Raw genomic sequence first — 19092 nt, forward strand, 5'->3', positions numbered from 1 at the left:
CGTAGTTATTTAAGTGACATGGTAAAATTAGATATCTCAAAAAAAAATTGGATCTTATGGGAAGAAACGTCTTTGTATTAGAACATTTCATAAATATCACACAAAAGAAAAAGAGATTTCATGGTACAACGCATGAATGTGGCTTTCGTTTATTCTTTGGTAAAAATCTTGAACTTTTAACATCGTGTACGTGTGTTGAATTTTGGGTTTCACTCAGTTCATGGTGGACGAAACTAAGATCATTAACACAGATTTGGTGCAACCATAAACCTCAGTGGTATAGCTGAGAGTCTCAAGGGTTACATTTATGAGTGTGAAGGCAATGGAGAAGTGTGAAGGTGGTTCCAGAGAAGCAAATGTACCTCTGCTATACGAAAGGACTAAGCATATAACTCTAATCTCAAAGTGAGAAGAGTAAGGTAGCTCATGACGAATGTGAATTTAACAGCCTAGTTGGGAAGAAACGAATGGTAGATTTGATTCATTAAGGCTTCACATTGAGTCAATCGAGGCTTTGGACAACATGCTTCTAGGGACACTTAGCTAATGCATAGATAAAGAATTTTATACCTGCCTTATCACACGATTATGTCCTCCATGATCTTCTTAAGATATTTTTGGTGTTTTGAGATTTGTGAAAATAAAAGAAATAAAAATAAACACAAACAAAATATTTTTGTATTTTGTTATTTTCTGAAAAAGAAATAAAAACAGAAAATATTTAAAGACAAAACAAGGATAATATATGTAATATAACATAAAGTACAAAATGATATTGGAAAATCTGAACCACCGATTAACAGTTGACTGCGAACTACTGCAAGCGTTCGCACCGATTCACATGATAATCATTATGTATGCGAAAGTGGTTTTGGAACAGATTCAGCTTCCATCATTCCAAGGCCTTGAAGAATTCTATTGAAGAATTCTAATTACATAAACAAATATGAGTAACCAAACATAAAAAATGTTATCTTTATGTAGGAAAAATATTTTAGTTAACTAACAAATTAAATAATATAAGTTTAAGAGTTAGGAGTTTCAAAACATTAATTTTTTATTAATCAATCAATTAAGTAACACATGTTAAAATTTTTACAATCATTATAAAAAAACATTTGAAATATTAGATTTTAAATGAATTTTGGTTGAAATGTTTTGACCTCTATTATAATATATATATATATATATATATATATATATATATATATATATATATATATATATATATATATATATAGAGAGAGAGAGAGAGAGAGAGAGAGAGATAGAGATGGAAAGTATAACATATGTATCAGTTTTAATTAATTATCTTTTTGAAACGGTACAATTACAAAAACAGAAAAAACATATTTAAAATATTTAATTAAATATTTTCGACATCACCCTATATAACATATGATCAATATATTAACGATTAAACCACAATATACAACGACTGTATTACAATAATCCAAAAACGAATAAAATATATAAACGAATTAGTGTAACAAACTTACAAATTAAAAGCTCTAATATAATACCATATCTCGAAAAGTGGTCATAAGACCTCAACCCAACACAAAAACCTTTAAGTTTGTTTTCTTTATGAAATTTGTATATGATTTGTATGCATGTCTTCCCAAAAGATTGACCTTTTTATAGTAAACTTTTCACTAAATGCTAATTAAACACAATATAAGTTATAAAACTTTTGAGTGTTAAATCATAATTAAGAAAACTTTTGAGTTGCATTAGTTAAAAAAAGGAGTTTCAAATGAATGTGGTTTGAGGAAGTTAAAAAAAGGGGTTTCAAATGAATGAGAATCAAGAAAAAATGCTAGCTTTATAAGTATGTATGATAATGACTAAAATAACGATTATATATTTACGGAAAAATCGTCTAACTATCTTTAAAACTAATTGTGTTCAAATCTATGATTAATATTATGTTTTATAAAAGTTTCAATTTTGTTTTATTTAGTCAGCCGTATAATACATGGGTTATAACATAATTTAGATTTATAAACAACTCATATATTTTGATTACTAACAAAATATACAAAAAGTAAAAATTAACCGCATAACAATATTAAAAGTCGGAATAAACAATAACGATAGTCGAGATAAAAATTTAAAGAATATATGTTGAGAGTGAGATTTGAACCCACGCCCTTTCGGACCAGAACCTTAATCTGGCACCTTAGACCAACTCGGCCATCTCAACTTCATCCTTCAAAAATCAATTAACAAAATATTGAAAACAGAATACATTTAACTTTATTATCGATCTGAATACAAATTTATATGTAATTAATCAATTATAACCGTCATTATATTATTTAATATATAAGTGATGAACCCAAACAATGGAAATCAAGAATTATACCTGTGAACAATCCTTTGTAAAAGTGGATTTAATCATCTTATAATCATTTTCAAACAGATCTGAAATAGTATAAAAAAATAAAATTAAGTCATAATGATTTATAGGTCGACCAAAATATATTACACTATTTAAAAATCCTTAAAGTGACTCTTATAAATACAAATTCTTTTATATATTGAAATGTGTGAAATGTGGGCTAAGATTTGTTTTGATTGACCCCTTAAATGGTCTCAATGTTCTTTAAAACCCAGTTGAAGAGGCAAACTAAGTCATGTGGCCTAATTCCTACAAATCCTGGATCTGTCTCAATAAGGTATGGTAGTTTTGGGTCATTCTCCAAATGCTCCGGTCTTTTTTGGACCTATTCTGGACGGCGTCAGGTTGGTCTTTTTTCGGACCGGTCTCAGGGTTTTTCGGTACGATCTTGCGGTCTTTTTTGTACGCCATTTTTTATTTGGTTTATGTATTTTTCGGTTTTTTGATTCTGTTTTGAATTTTTTTTGTTAACAAATATGTGATTGATACCAAAATGATAAATTAAAGTTTATTAAAGTAACACACTTGAGTTTAATAAAATAAAAGAAGGAAAAAAGTTAGATAATGTGTGATTAAAAATTATGTAATTAACATAAAAATGATATATTTATAAACTTTGGCTACCGCTCTTTTTTGAGACCAGTCTTAGAACGGTCTGTGTTTTTTCGGACCGGTCTTTTTTAGGACATGTGTCTTTTTTCGGTTTGGTCTCGTTTTAGATCAGTTTGGTTTCGTTGTTTTTTCGGATCGGGTCTGAGACCGGTCTTATGTGCAGCTCCAGTTCCTTCTTTAGCAATTTCCTTGGGGCTTGGGTTTTACAAAATTCGTTTCAGAGAAATAATGATAGAACTAAAGTGGGTATGTCCATGTTGATATGAATAACGGTATGAAGTAAAAGGAATTTATGTAGTGTTACTGAAAATGTGTTACCTAAATATGCAATATGTATGGTATTGTTAATATAGAAATTATGTCTTTATCAATCTACTCTAATAAATAAAGATCTTTTTGTTACATGTCACATTCTTATTCATTTTGCCATATGTAATTTTATGGTTATTTTGAATTAATTTTTATTCCACATATCATTTTATGGTTTTTCTATTTATTAAATTCTACATATTATTTAAATCTAATAATAAATGCATATCAATTTCATTAATGACTTTCCTTCTAATTTCAAAATTACTAAATTAAAGTTTTATTAATTTTCTTTATTTATTTATATAAATTATTTGTTTCAATTTAAAAGACAAAAAAAAAACACTTTAATTTTTATAATTCAATATTTTTTCATTTTTTCTTATAAATTCAAACTTCTCAAATATTTTGAATTTTATATTTAAATTTTCTTTTAAATAAACTCATGTAATACATGAGTCTCACACCTAGTTTCTCTAATAAATGTTAGAAACCTATTTATGAGACAGATTGTAGGAGTTACAGTTTGATACACGAAAACGTTGATGCATATGTTCGAGTTCAAGACATACTAGATAAAGTAAACTGCCTAAATCAGTGTTTGACTAGAAAATGAGGTAGCCAAATGTAGGGTGGTTGAATCCATAAGAACGAACAAATTTATGAAACATAAAATGGAAGATGTGGAGGTCTCTTTCTCAGTTTCTTAGAATTTTGAGTTACCTAAATTGAAGTTACAGTGAAAAAGTTATGTCAAGAAGCTTACTTGATATTTACGGTTGAATTGTCCTAGACATTCATTCTTGATGATTTTTAAGCCGAGAATTGTCCTAAACAGTTGTAAGTGACATTTTAAGCCGGGAAATGTTCATGTTTGGGACATTTCTTCTCAAAATTATAACTGAGTCAATAGAAGAGGACTCCATTGGAGAAATTATTCTAATCTAAACGAGATTCAAGGGGATTAAGATTGGGATAACATGTATCTATCAACTAAAGGTATAATGGAACACCCACAATTTGGGCCGGAAGTGTAATTTTCTGTAAAATAAAATTTTAAAATTTTAAATTAAATTAAATAAAAATAAATAAAATAATGGATATAAAAATATCAAAGTTAATTAATATAAATAACTTGGTTATAACTTAGTTATAATTAGTTACATGAAAGTTGAGGTTAAAAACTTTAAGAATTGGAATTTAGGATTGACATTTGAACAATGTTGCAAACCTCGATAGGGATACTAAGTCGATCTATTGCGGGAGCGAATACTCAGCCGAGACGAGGAGTAATTGGCTAGGACAAATTGTAAAGCAGTTATTACTCAGAATATTTTATATATGAAAAATATCACAAGGTGATTAAGTTCATAACAAAATAGGCTAATAACAATAAATATATGCATGCTTGACTGTTGAACTTGTTCAAATAATAAACATTTTAATTTATGGAATTGGTGCATACAAAATAAGAGCCGCAAAGGCAACGAAAACATACAATCAAAACAAAAAACACATATCCCATGAGAGGATCACAAGTTCAAACAATTAATGCAACTAAAACAAATAAAATGAAAGAAACCGAAAACATACCCTTGCGGTCTTTGTTTAGTTTCTTTCCAACTTTGATGTGGATATAGAACCCAAACCAGGATTCCTCTTTTGTAATCACACCAAAGAATCAAATCAGCAATCACTTGACAACTCTAGATCTACTAAACATTAAACCCTAAATGATTATGGTTTCTGTTCGTCAGACGCAACACATGGCTCAAAGGGACACGATGCATAAGTCGTAGCTCGAAATATTGAGAGAAAGGTTAGAGATCAAACCAGATTTGAAAAAGGCATATGCTCAAATTTCGGTTTAGGGGACCTCTATTTATAGGGGAGAGTTATGAGTCCTTATAAGATAATTACTTGTTCACAGTAAGTAATTATCTGTAAGATTTGAAATTCAAATCTTACACTTTAAACCCTTTAAGATCTACAAATTTCTATTAATTTATTAAACACTAATAAATTAAGAACTACATCCTCAATATTCTCTCTTGTCGATTATTGTTTAATTATGTTCTTGTGTGTAACCCCCAAAAGACCCTTCTATTATAAGTAATATTACCAAAATATTGTTATTATGGGAACTATTTCCAACAGTCCTCCATTTTAATAATAAACAAAGAGTGTGTTATCTAATCCAATTGTTGTACTCTACAAGCTAGTTATGAGACAACCCTTAGATAAATGATCAAATATCCCTATATTCTACAAGACATCTATATAAACCTAAGACATAGAAGCAAGTCAATATTAGTGTTCAAGATATGTCTCTTGATAGAGATTTGTGACGGCCATACCAGACCGAATTGTTGATCTAATCAACTCATTCAGAGCTTGGCCAATAATTTGATGTCACTACCAAATCATTGAGGGCCCATATATATCACCTCTCCCATTAGGGGAAAAGGAACAAATGAAATTAGACTATATAGACCCCGCCTACTCATCATGTCATATCTGGACATCTATATATGGATGCTAGTTACGGACAACGTTGGAGAAAACCAAGGCATAACAAATTGTAGAACTAAAGACTTGTGCATATCCTTTGAAGAATATCAAATATTATCATCTTAGAATTACTTGTGACAATTTCTATGAAATATTATCTAAGTGCATGTTACTCCAATACTTAATCTTCATTAAGTACTCATGAGTATTGTAACATCCCAATATTTCTTGGCAAAACTTTGGATTTTTAATTTAAATAAAGAAACCATTTTCATAAGGTGACATCATAAAATCATTTGTTCCAAAAGTTTACATCCCAAAAATCAGAGTATGATCATAAATGCGGAATCACAAAATACGAAAGCTACAAATGTGTGTACAGTCACGCCTTCACCATCCCACTATCATCTGGAGAACCTGAAACATTTAACCCATAATTGTAAGCCACATCTTAGTGAGTTCCCCAAAATACCAAACACCACAATATACATACAAGCACACAAACATTGGCCTTCAATCCACAGTTGGTCCCCCCTCTTGCCTATAACATAAAGATTGTTTGCACCTGGCCTTCAGCGTAACGCTGGTCCCGCTGAGTATCTTGACCTACTATACAAAGCAGGAATGCCCTCAACCCACCACAAGATATGTCGACATATATAACAAACAGACAAACAAAAAATCCAACAATGCTGGCAACTGTCTATACTAGTCTACCTGTCTTACAACTTACTACAACATGTTCACATAATACAAAGGGCTCAAACTGCATTCTACGCTAGGGAGGAGTTATAAAATCAGAAAACCAGACCGGAATCAGAATCAAACAGGAACCGAAATCGGTATAATCAAAAAATGATTAAATAGTCCGGGTATTGGGTTCCAAAATTAGTCTTATCCGGGTTTCGGGTATTTCGGGTACGGGTCCAACGGAACCGAGTATTCTGGGTTTTGGAACCAGATATGTAAAATAACCTTAACTGGTTTAGTGGGCCAAGGAACCGGTTTAGTGTCCAAGGAACCGTAACTAAAGGGTTATCACATACGCCTAATTCATCGAACTCTTTTCCAAGATTGAAGCAAGATACAATGTCTAAACCCACAAGGAAAATCGGTTCGAAGCTATCGCCACATAGTCACCATGATGGGATACATTATAGTTTAAATTTAGAAATTTCATATTGTTCTTATGGCTTTCCTAGAAGAGATAAGCAAGCACATGATCATACACAATAATCAGAGTCAAAGGGCATAAAAGCTATATGATGAATGTGAAATTTCAGTCCAATTCAAACAAATACCAGATAAGGCTTGCCTTCAGAAGTTCAATTTATGATAATCTCATCAAAGGGAATATCTCGAACCTCATGTATAAGTGAATACTACAACAACCGTCTCACATTTAACACCCCATTTTATCATGTCTGTAGATTGTAATATTAAACGATTATTATAAAATACGAAATACAAATATATCACTTTTGAGCCAAAATAATCGTCATAAATATGTAGAAAACTTAAATACAATTTCCGTAGATATATAAAACACTCAAATCCAACTTCGTATGAAGAAGTTATGCTTTTTCCAAGTTTCGCGATTAAACCGACGCGACTCAACATATCGTAAAAAGTGAATTTTAGATAGGTTGCTTATTAGCCTAATCAATCTAAACGAAATTCGTAGTATTCATAGAACTGAGAGCGTGCATATAAAGAATGTCTAAATTTGAATTCGTGAGAGGAAGTTATGATTTTTGTAGTTTCAGCGCAACAATGCGGGCACAGAAATCGAAATTCTATTCGGTTGATTGTTAGCCAAAACAATCTATATGAGAATTGAAAATCTCGGAATTATGAACCCGTCAATATAAAGATAGTCGAGAACAAAGTTTGTATGCAGAAGCTATGAATTTCGCACGGACTTTAACAGTCCAAACTGGTCTAAATATGAGTTTTTGTTAGAACAAAAGTTATATGTTGAGACCTTAATGAAAGTTGTAGAGCTCATTGAGAGGATTCCAGGGATATAAAGAACATAAAAAACGAAGCTCATATGTGAAAGTTATGGTCGTCCGAAGATGTGCGAGAAACCGCCTACACTAATGATGTGGCGACACCGGAGTGCGCCACGTGGCAAGGCCGACCTCTCACTCCTCCAAGAGACAAGTGATGTGTCACCATGAGAATGTGACACGTTGCGCCACAAATAGGGGACACGTGGCATACTTCTAGAGGTGATGACATGGCAGAATTTGGACGCGACACGTGTCAAAAGGAGAGAGCAGCCAACAAGGACCAAGTGTACGACACAACTCTTGGACTTGCGCGACGCGCCTCACTCTCTCCTATAAATACCCCTAAAAAATCTCATTTTCTCAACCCCAAATTCCATATCTCTCTCTAAAATCTATCGAGTTCTTTGAGTTCCGACTTTTCCCTAGTTTTAAAATGTTTTAGCGGGGCTTTGGAATATCTAAGAGGCTGACAAGAAGGGGAGCTTTTGGTATCGGGATTATGCTGCGTATTTTTCCTGGTTTTCACTAAAACCTCTGTAGGTTAAGCTACACTCTTTTGATTTTAGTGTAACTTGTATTTATAGTCATAAATCGTCATTATGAACCTATAAATAAGATTTATCAATAATTCTAGTTATAATACTGATTAATCTACTTACTGGAGAGGTGTCTAGAATGGTCATATTGGCTTGGCTGTTGGATTTCAGAAAGGCTAAATGGTCTTGCCTCCCAACTGTCCGACCTGGATGATTGTTATTTGATAGAGCTATCATTATTTATTGGGATTAGTGATAGGTCTAGACTACATTACCATACTTCCCTAGAAACTAATTAGTTATGACATTATGGGTTGATACTTGTTGAGCGCATTACCTGTTAGTTGAATCATCAGTAAATTGTTGTCATTCATCTGAGACATTAATCGGGCGAGTTCTTCTAAGTATATTGTATACTATAGTATGTATCCTTGTATGTTAGGATATATTTACCCTGTAGTATGCACTTAGGGCAGACCAACTATATGTTAAAGGCCATTATATATATGCATCGTATATGTGTTTTAGTATGGAATATTTTTAGGGAATTCGCTAAGCCTCGACTTACAGTTGTTGAATAACTGCTTTTAGGCTGTTCTTCGGATCGAGGAAAGGCTGTCGCATGATTGTACATGCATCAAGGGCAATAAATAATATTTTAAGAATTCCGCTAGAACTCTCTTTTCAAATAAATGTATGACAATGATTTTTGTAATGGGTTGTAACACTTATATTTTAAATAAATAAAATGGAAAAATTGCCTTGAATTTTGGTACGTTAGAAGTTGGTATCAGAGCCCTGGTTTGAGAGAATTAGATGAACACTCCTGTGATTCCAAACTCAAAATAAGGATTTGAATATCTTAACAAATCTTTTTATAAAAGAAGTGGTACGAAAAGGAAAAATATGTGATGCGTACAGTCTGGCGGAGCTCAGAAAGGAAATTGATTCCCAAAATATCCATACTGTTATTATCTGCTGGCATATGATTTGTTAAAAGTGCATTATAGAGTAAGGCTAAGGATCATTTTAGGAATTGCAAAAATAGGATTGCCTGATATTTGGAATGCCTTGTAGCCTTAGGGATTGCTTTTATGTGCTACTTGAAGCCTGCACTAATATCATATAATTACTAAGTGTATGCTTTAGAGTTGTACATAACTAGGATTCTATAGCCTTAGAATGCTTAGTTCATCCTTACTTTCTATTTCGCATTTAGTTGTGGGCTTAGGATAAAATTAATTATTCGACTGACTATCCAATCCTGGATTATGTACGACATGCATATATGAGGTGACTATCGATATTAGGAATAACTTCCTACACTACGATAACTCGGATAGTAGAAACCCTATAAGAAGAATCTAAGAGAATTAGTGATCAGTTCCTTTTAACACTAGGTGTGTGAAAAGGCCTACTGATAAAAGATTGAAGTGACTTAAAAACGTTGGGACAGTTCTTGGATCTAGTATGTATTGGTGTGGAAGGTAGTATGAGCCTGTACTACCGGAAACACATGATCCATACAGGAGTCAGGAAGAGTCACAAAGTTTCTAGAGAACTGGAAAGACTTGAGTCTTATCTCTAGATAACTCGAATAAATTCATATTATATCAATTCCCGTTTCCATCTTCAGTGTGGTAATGATCACAGGCGCAAGAAGTTCTGGTTCCGGATCGGAAGGGTTGGGTCCGAGCGAGGCTGACATACGTGATTGGATAGAGACAACGGTAGCAACGACTGTGTAACGCCCGTAGATCCGGGCTAGTCAATTTAGAGATAATAGGGGTCGAAAACGACTTTTTGACAAAAGATTATTTAGAATAAATAATTTTAACCAAGTTTTAGAATATGTCTCAAGGGCTCCGTAGATATAAAGGACGCCGAAATCCGAGTTATAACGAAGAAGTTATGGCCCGTCGAAGTTTTACGGCAAAACCGACACGGCACCGGGAAGCGTAAATAGTGAATTTACGATAGAGCAACTTTTAGCCTTAGTGATCTAAACAAAAGTTGTAGAATACGTTAAACCAAGAACATACAAAAAAAGAACGCACAAATCTGACTTCGTATGAGGAAATTATGAATTTTCTAAGATTTGGCATAGTAGTGCACGACCCGAAACTTGAATTTTCGTTCGAGCGGTTTTTGGCTTAGGCAACCTAAATGAGAGTTGAAGATCTCATTAATAGGAACTAAAAGGTAAAAAGACAGACAAAAACGGAATCCGTATGAAGGAGTTACAAATTTTTTGCGGTCATTTAACGGTCTAATCTCCTCCTACTGTTAAATTTAAGATCGGTCAAGAATTAGCCAACGGAGTCAAAATGAACGTTGTAGATCTTGTTTTTACCTACGTGTGGAAAAAAAGAACGTCTAAAACGGAGCTCGTATGCGAGAGTTATGACTTTTCTAAGTCGGGAGGGTGCTGTGCGAGTTTGGGTGACGTGGCGCGATCACAGCCGTTGCTTTCTCTCCAAGGAAAGCCATCAGATGATGACACATGGCACTGACTCGGCCAGTTAGTGGACCGACTCGGTGAGTCCATCAGGAATTCAGCCTATAAATAAGAGTGTCGGGTTCCCTCATTTCCTCACCCCTCAACCCTCTTCTTTCTCTCTCTCTATACTCTCTCTCTAAGCTCCCTAACCCCCCTAAAGTCTAGGTATACCCCCTAGCACCCGAAGGAAGCCCCAAGACTCCCAAAGCCCCGAGAAAAGAGCCTTTCGGCTCAGAAACAATGCTCCGGCAGAGCCCGGTTTTCGAGAAAACCCGCTGTAAGTGAGCTACGCCTAACCTATCTTTAATATAGTTTATGTTTCAATATAGTAATGTTATTAGGAACTTATAATGAGTATTTCGGTTATTATTATGAGTTATATAAGTGTCGTTATAATATCTTTTTAACCACTCACGGTACGGGGAATCTGGTTTGGAGGGCCGTTTGGGTTGCTGGATTCAGAAGTGCTATATGCCAAAATGATCCTGCCCTCCGGTGTTTCATGTCTGTCCCCTGTCTGTACATAGTGGGTGAAGAGTATTGTTTAACGCTTATATAATAGTAATAATAGCAAGACTATTAATTAGTCTCGTCAAACATTAGACTAAACTCTAGTGGTAATGATACTAGGTTTTGTCCGAGGGAAATTGTTTTGAGAGTAACGAAGTGCTGTCCGAGCACCCAGTCACCACCTTACCAGGTGAGTGCATAGTCCGTTTCATCTTACACATAGATATGAAGTATTTAATATAAATTACGTGCTATGTGTGCATATTGTCTGTATACTTTTCGTCTGTGCTGGGTGAAAGATTTTTATACATGTTTTAAATGATTTAAACTGTATATGTATTTTATATCTACAAAATGTGTTGGGTAAAACATGGGTAGATGAAATAGTTGCTGTGTGACAAAAACAAAATGATGAGAGGTGATATAGACCATGAGATAAGGGTGAGAGGTAAACCATGAGAGAAGCCTTTTATCCATTTGTTGGCCCAATCATTTAGCAGAGTATGGATGACAACCACAGACTATTCTAGACAGTCTAGTGGACACTAGCAGACTCGCAACCTGTAGGTGTTTTGAACTGTGTGCTCACCAGCTGTACTCTAAAAACCCCTTGTACATGTGTTGTGAGAGGAGTCTCGGAAACGACATTGTCGATAGACGAGATTACCCCTGGCGACTATGCAACGTAGTGCCTAAACCCCTTGACATGTGTTGTAAGAGGAGTCTCGGAATCGATACTGTCGATAAAAGAGAATAACCCTGGCGACTATGAGACTTAGTGCCTATTGAGTAAACCATGGCAAGGATGGACTTCGTGCCGATTCCTTAGGATAATCCTTAGTAATGAATGAACGAGGAATAGCTGATTCTTAGGGTAGATCCTTAAGAGTAAATAAGATAATGGGGATGGGTAATTGGGTTGATTGATTGTTTGATGATTAAACATAATGATTATATTATTGTGGGTTGAAAACCCTATGTACTCACCAGGTTTCCCAACCTGACCCACTCAAGCTTATTTGTATCACAGGTGTCAATATGAAGCTACTTTACACTAAGAGATTTGAAAGAGATGTAGATCACTAGTGTAAATGAATGTAAGTCCTGTTTATGCTTATGTTTCTGTATTGATGATGACATCCCAAGGTTTTGAAAATGAATAAAAACACATTTCTTCGGAAATGCTTTCATAATGTATTTATCATGTTTTTCTGGGAACAAATTCTGCAACATTTTTATTAAAAGAGGTACTCTGATTTTTATAAAGCATGAACAAAATCGGTCTTTTCTGGCCGTGAAAATGGGGATGTCACAGACTGTAAGAGAGATGATCCCAGAGTTGTTCGGAACTATCAAAACCGAACTAATCGCTGTGTTTGACGAACACTATGTTGCCGTTGCCAGTACGGATGTCGCTGTCGCCACTGTTGTTGTTGCTGCTATAGCCTCGTGTGGAGATATGGAAATGCCTTATCAAGAGTTTAATAACACCAAGCCCCAAGAGTTTGACAGTGTTAGAGATCTAATTGCTGCAACGAGGTGGATCTAAGATGTAGAAGGATGCTTCTACACTTGTGCTTACCCGACTAATTTAAAATTTAGATATGTATAAAATCTCCTCCGTCATGGGGCGAAGGACTGGTGGAACTTTGTTACAAAATACTACTCACCAGTAGAGAAGGACACGGTGACCTGGGAAAAGTTTGTAGAAATGTTCAGGGAAGAGTATGTTCCACTGGCGGAAAGGGAGCGACTAGCTCAAGAAGTCTTGTCGCTCCAGCAGTCAATTGAAACGATGATGGAAACCACCAAGATGTTCACGGAGAGAACCTTGTTTTGCCCCGAGTATGTATCCTCGGAAAAAAGTAAAGATGTCTAGGTATCTGAGTATACTCAAGACTGGTATTAGAGATTTTGTAGCAAACAATCGCTACAAGATCTTGGCAGAGATGCGATGTCACACCCCCAAACCAAGGATGGCGGAAACGTCCGGGGGTGGAGGACTTCATGTATAGTATCATAACAACAATTGCAATAGTGATCAAAGTAAACACAACCAACATAAATATAATTGAAAAAGTTACACCATAGTATGAGTTTACATGTTTCCAAATCAATTACATTATGTTGAAAAAAAATGAAATGTTTGACGCCTTACGTCCCATCCTCAAAAGCACTTGGTTACCTGTTTATTGATTTCCTGAGAATACAAGTAGTTTTGAAAGAGTGTCAACAATTAAGTTGGTGAGTTCATAAGCTTTTGAAGGTGATGCTAAAATCATTTTCTTGTAAAAATGATGTTTGTTCAAGAAAGATCCCATATTTTCTTATGTAATGCATTGTAGTCTTAAAAGTCAAGACCGAAGTGTACAAGTATTTTACCATACTTCAACAAATTTATGCAAGTTTAAATCGACATAAACTTGTTAAATTTAGAAGTAAAACCCGTAAATCTTATGTTTTGTTAATACCACATGTGAGTTATTATAACCATACTATGACTCAGACGGCCTCGTAATACGACGTTCTTCAGGCGTCGCAAGTTAAATGACACTTGTCACCCCGGACCTGCCGGTCTAGCTGTTACATGTAGCTCAGGTGTGATTTTGTCAGACCCAATATAGATCTATACACAACTATCACGTTCTCCCTACAAGAGACTCTGGTTACAATTTACAGGACTTTTGATTTCGTTACTTGGATGTAACGCGAAGCGAATGTCTCACAAATTTATTCATTAACAGATTTACGTGAACTGAAAACCTTAGGTAAAGAGTTTGAAATGTAATGAAACATAAACTATACCTATTATAGTTTATTATAATCTTTTATAATGTAAAAGCAACATAAACTATACTTCCATAGTTTATCAAATGTTTGTATACAATAGATGTAAACTTTGTTTATAACAATTAATTAATTAGCATACTTGTGAAGGTAAAAATCCATTTGTTTTCTGATGTATGTCAATACACCAAGACGAAATGACATATAATGTAAAAACATATATTCACATAATGATACACACCTTGCTCAACAAGTTACAAGGTGCAAATGAAATTGATAGCATTTTTCTAGTGTTAACATTTCTATTACTGTTCTTAGAAAATTTATAGAAAAATCATCAAAGGTCCAAATCAGAATCTGTAAATTCTGAGAGTTTGGAAAATGAGTCTAGTTTGTTTATAAATTTTTATTATTATTTTTAGTGATCTCCAACTTGTGTGAAAAAGTCCATAATCACAGACTGGTCCGGATTTGTTCTTCAAATGATAGGCAGTTTTGTAAAAATCACCATAAATTATAGAAAAATCGTATGGAGATGTGCAAGTAGTCATTTTAAAGGTATAAACCTGAACTATTTGAACCTAATACAGTTTTGAAAACTAAAATGCTTAAGTTGACCAAAACAGTCCGTGAATGGAGTTAAACTTTTCTGATGAAAGCTGTTGGATGAGTTTAGTTGTGTTCTTGGTGTTTTAACTTGCATTCCCCCCCTTAAAACTTAAGAAAAACATGAAAAGATAGGGATATGAACTCACCTTGTGTGTTCTTAGTGGATGGACGTTGAAGAAAAGAAGTGTTCTACTCAAGAACACTAAGAAGATGCCTTGAAGATTTCGAGAATCTAACACAAATATGATGGAGTTTGTGTAAGAAAAACTATGATTGGAGTAGAAGGAAGTGAAATAATTATATGGGGGATGAATATACTTACCAAAAGTGGAAGAAAAGCTTGGAAGAAGGCCCTTGAATCTCGAATTTTAGTGAGAGAATTGAGAGAGAAAATGTGTTTGATCTTTGGTGGAAGAATGAGAAAATGAGAGAGAGTGTTAGGAGAGAGGATAGATTTCAGCCTTAGACAAGGAATGGGGTTGGGAAATGATGGGAAAAGGACGATGAATGACCAGGTATGGTGGGGGGTGTGGGCTGGTCATGGAGTGGGTGTGAGTGGTTGCTTGTGTCATAAACAAAAGTAAAGTCAACACTCCACCTCAAGTACTTCACCCACTCTTCTTGGAAAAGATTTACACTCAAAAACATGATTATTCATGAAGTATGGGGTTTTATATGTTAAAACGTGATTTTGGGTGAAAATCCCACGCAAAAATAATGAAAAACGGGCCTAAAATGAAGTTGTGGTCAAAAACCGGGTGAACTAGGCCATTCTGCGAGACCTCTCGATTGTGGGCTGAGGTTTCCGTCTCTTCTGGTCATGGACCGAAGGTGAGATGCCCCAAAATAGACCGAAGGCGAAATGGAGCGAAGGTGAAGGGGAGGCTCTGTCCGAAGGGAGGTTCGGTTCGCAGGAGCTTCGGGTTCGGTCCTTGTGGTCTCGGTTCTTCAGCAGTTCGGTTCCTATAGGGACCTTCGGTTCTTAGGAGGGTTCGCCCCTTAAGAGGGGGTTTCGGCTCCTAAAGGCTATTTTACTCATTTTTACCCCGTTTTAAGCGGTTTTTGACCCGGTTAAGGGTCGGGATGACCCGAATGATTACAAAAAGTTAAAGGAACTTTTGAGAGAGATTTGGGAGAGATTTTTAATAGAGAGAGATAGAGTGAAAGAGAATAGGAGAGGCTTCTTTTGTAACCTTTTTGAGTGTTTGGCTTCGCAACGCAAGGTCCGTAAGCCCCGTTAAGCCATGTTTAAGGATCTTACACACTCCCGATGAGTATGCAATATTGTTTTATCGGTTTGGTTCATTACTTACCACAACTTTAGGTTAAGGAAATCTAGATATACGAACTTTTCAATTGATGATTTCTCATTAGAATAGCGAGTTGTACAATAATTACATAACGTAAACCCTAGTATACAAGGGTTAACTGAGTTGACCGGTTTAACTTGTTGACTTTGTTTGACTTTGACTTGACCAGAATTTGACGGTTGTCACATCATCCCCCCGTTAGAAGGAATTTCGTCCCGAAATTTGCATTTTGTCTGGGACTTCAAGAGTTCGGGAAAAGATGTGGGTATTTTTGTTTCATTTGATCCTCGCGTTCCCAGGTGAACTCGGGTCCTCGTTTAGCGTTCCAACGAACTTTCACGATGGGAATACGACTTTGTTTCGTTCTTTTGATCTCTCGATCCATAATTTCAACTGGTTCTTCCACGAAGTGGAGACTCTCGTTAAGTTCAATTTCATCGGGGGGTATCACGAGAGTCTCGTCGGACAGACACTTCTTTAGGTTTGACACGTGAAAGGTAGGATGTACTTGATTTAGTTCTCGTGGTAATCGGAGTTTGTACGCCACTGGGCCAGTCCTGGCAAGGATTTCGAATGGTCCGATGTACCTAGGGTTTAGTTTCCCACGTTTACCGAAGCATATCATTCCTTTCCAAGGGGAAACTTTCAGTAGTACCCGATCACCAACCTGGAATTCCAAGGGTTTGTGTCGCTTATCCTCGTAACTCTTTTGTCGATCTCGGGATGCTTTCAGTCTTTCCCGAATTTGAACGATCTTTTCTGTGGTCTCCCTTATGATTTCAGGACTAGTGAGGGTGCTATTAGGGACTTGCCCCCATGCTAGTTGTGTGTCCCCCACTTCTGCCCAACACAGGGGTGATCGGCACTTGCGACCATAAAGAGCTTCGAAGGGAGCGACTTTGATGCTAGTGTGATAGCTGTTATTGTAGGAGAACTTGATAAGTGGTAAATAGGTATCCCATGCTTTACCAAAATCTATCACACAGGCTCTAAACATGTCTTCTAACGTTTGTATGGTTCGCTCGCTCTGTCCATTGGTTTGTGGATGGTAGACCGTACTCATGTCAAGCCTAGTCCCCAGGGATTTCTGTAAAGACTGCCAAAACCGTGATGTAAATCTACTATCTCTATCCGAGATAATGGATATTGGCACGCCATGCAGTCGTACAATCTCTTTGATGTACGTTCTAGTCAACTTCTCCATCTTGTCGGTTTCCTTTATCGGCAGGAAGTACGCTGATTTGGTCAGTCTGTCTACGATTATCCATATGGTATCAAGCCCGCCCGACGTCTTAGGTAGCTTGGTTATGAAGTCCATGGTTATTCGTTCCCACTTCCACTCAGGTATATCAGGCTGTTGTAGTAGTCCTGAGGGTTTCTGATATTCTACCTTGACCTTGGCGCAAGTCAGACACTTGCCCACATAGGTAGCAATCTCAGCTTTCATGTTCGGCCACCAGTACAACTTCTTGAGGTCTAGATACATCTTATCCGAACCTGGATGGATGGAATATCGAGTCTTGTGTGCTTCGTTCATGACAACGTCTCAGAACCCACCAAACTTCGGTGTCCAGATCCGGTTCATGAGGTAACGAGCTCCATCATCCTTGACTTCTAGGTTCTTATCCATCCCTCTCAATGCCTCGCCTGTCGCATTTTCTGGTTTCAAGGCTTCTAGTTGAGCTTCCATGATTTGTGTGGACATGTGTGAATGGATCGTCATCGTTAATGACTTCACCCGGCGACCCGAATATTCCTTTCTGCTTAGGGCATCGGCTACAACATTTGCCTTGCCCGGATGATAGCGAATTTCACACTCGTAGTCGTTCAGCAAGTCCAACCATCTTCTCTGCCGCATGTTGAGCTCTTTTTGATTGAGGATATGCTGAAGACTTTTGTGATCGGTGAAGATACTGCACTTTGTTCCGTAGAGGTAGTGCCTCCAGATCTTTAGGGCGAACACTACTGCTCCCAGTTCAAGGTCGTGGGTAGTATAATTAACCTCGTGTGTCTTAAGTTGTCTTGAAGCATAAGCGATGACCTTACCTCTCTGCATGAGTACACATCCGAGACCTTGATTCGAAGCATCACAATATACCACGAAATCCTCGGTTCCTTCTGGGAGAGACAAGACCGGTGCGCTGCACAGGGCCTGTTTTAACGTTTGGAACGCGGCTTCTTGTTTATCTCCCCACTTTAACATCACACCTTTTTGAGTCAAGGCGGTGAGTGGTTTAGCGATCTTGGAGAAGTTTTAGATGAACCTTCGGTAGTATCCAGCGAGCCCTAAAAATCGTCGGATTTCTGTCGGCGTTGTAGGTGCTGACCAGTTTTCGATCGCTTTGATTTTTGAGGGATCCACATGTATCCCTTTCTCGCTAACCACGTGGCCAAGGAATCCTACTTCTCGGAGCCAAAATTCTCACTTTGAAAGTTTAGCATAAAGCTTCTCAGTTCTTAGAGTCTCCAATACTAGTCGCAGATGTTGGCTGTGCTCTCCTTTGCCTCGCGAATAGACCAAGATATCGTCGATGAATACGATTACGAATTTGTCTAAGAAGGGTCGACACACTCGGTTCATCAGATCCATGAACACTGCAGGTGCGTTTGTTAGACCAAAGGGCATCACCACAAATTCGTAATGGCCGTAGTGCGTTCTGAAAGCTGTCTTGGGAATATCATCCTCTTGAATCCGCAGTTGATGGTAACCCGACCTCAAGTCGATTTTTGAAAAGTAGCTCGCTCCTTGTAGTTGGTCGAAGAGGTCTTCGATTCGGGGTAGGGGATATCGATTCTCGACAGTAAGTTTGTTTAACTCCCGATAGTCGATGCACATGCGAAATGATCCATCCTTCTTTTTCACAAACAGGACTGGTGCTCCCCAGGGTGAAAAGCTTGGTCTGATGAACCCCTTGCTTAATAGTTCGTTCAACTGACTAGACAGTTCTTGCATTTCTGCCGGTGCGAGGCGATATGGAGCTTTGGCTAC

General features: G+C 36.5%; 1 non-coding gene across 1 annotated transcript; it reads right to left on the reverse strand.

Annotated features, from left to right (window-relative positions):
• Window positions 1–2125: 2125 nt before the first annotated feature.
• TRNAL-AAG (transfer RNA leucine (anticodon AAG)) lies at window positions 2126–2206 on the reverse strand. Its single transcript has one exon. It is a non-coding gene; the product is annotated as a tRNA-Leu (tRNA).
• Between the last annotated feature and the right edge of the window lie 16886 nt (window positions 2207–19092).

Source organism: Lactuca virosa, chromosome 7 (assembly GCF_052849685.1).
Source record: "Lactuca virosa cultivar CGN04683 chromosome 7, Lactuca_virosa_CGN04683_v6, whole genome shotgun sequence".
Lineage (NCBI taxonomy): Eukaryota > Viridiplantae > Streptophyta > Magnoliopsida > Asterales > Asteraceae > Lactuca > Lactuca virosa.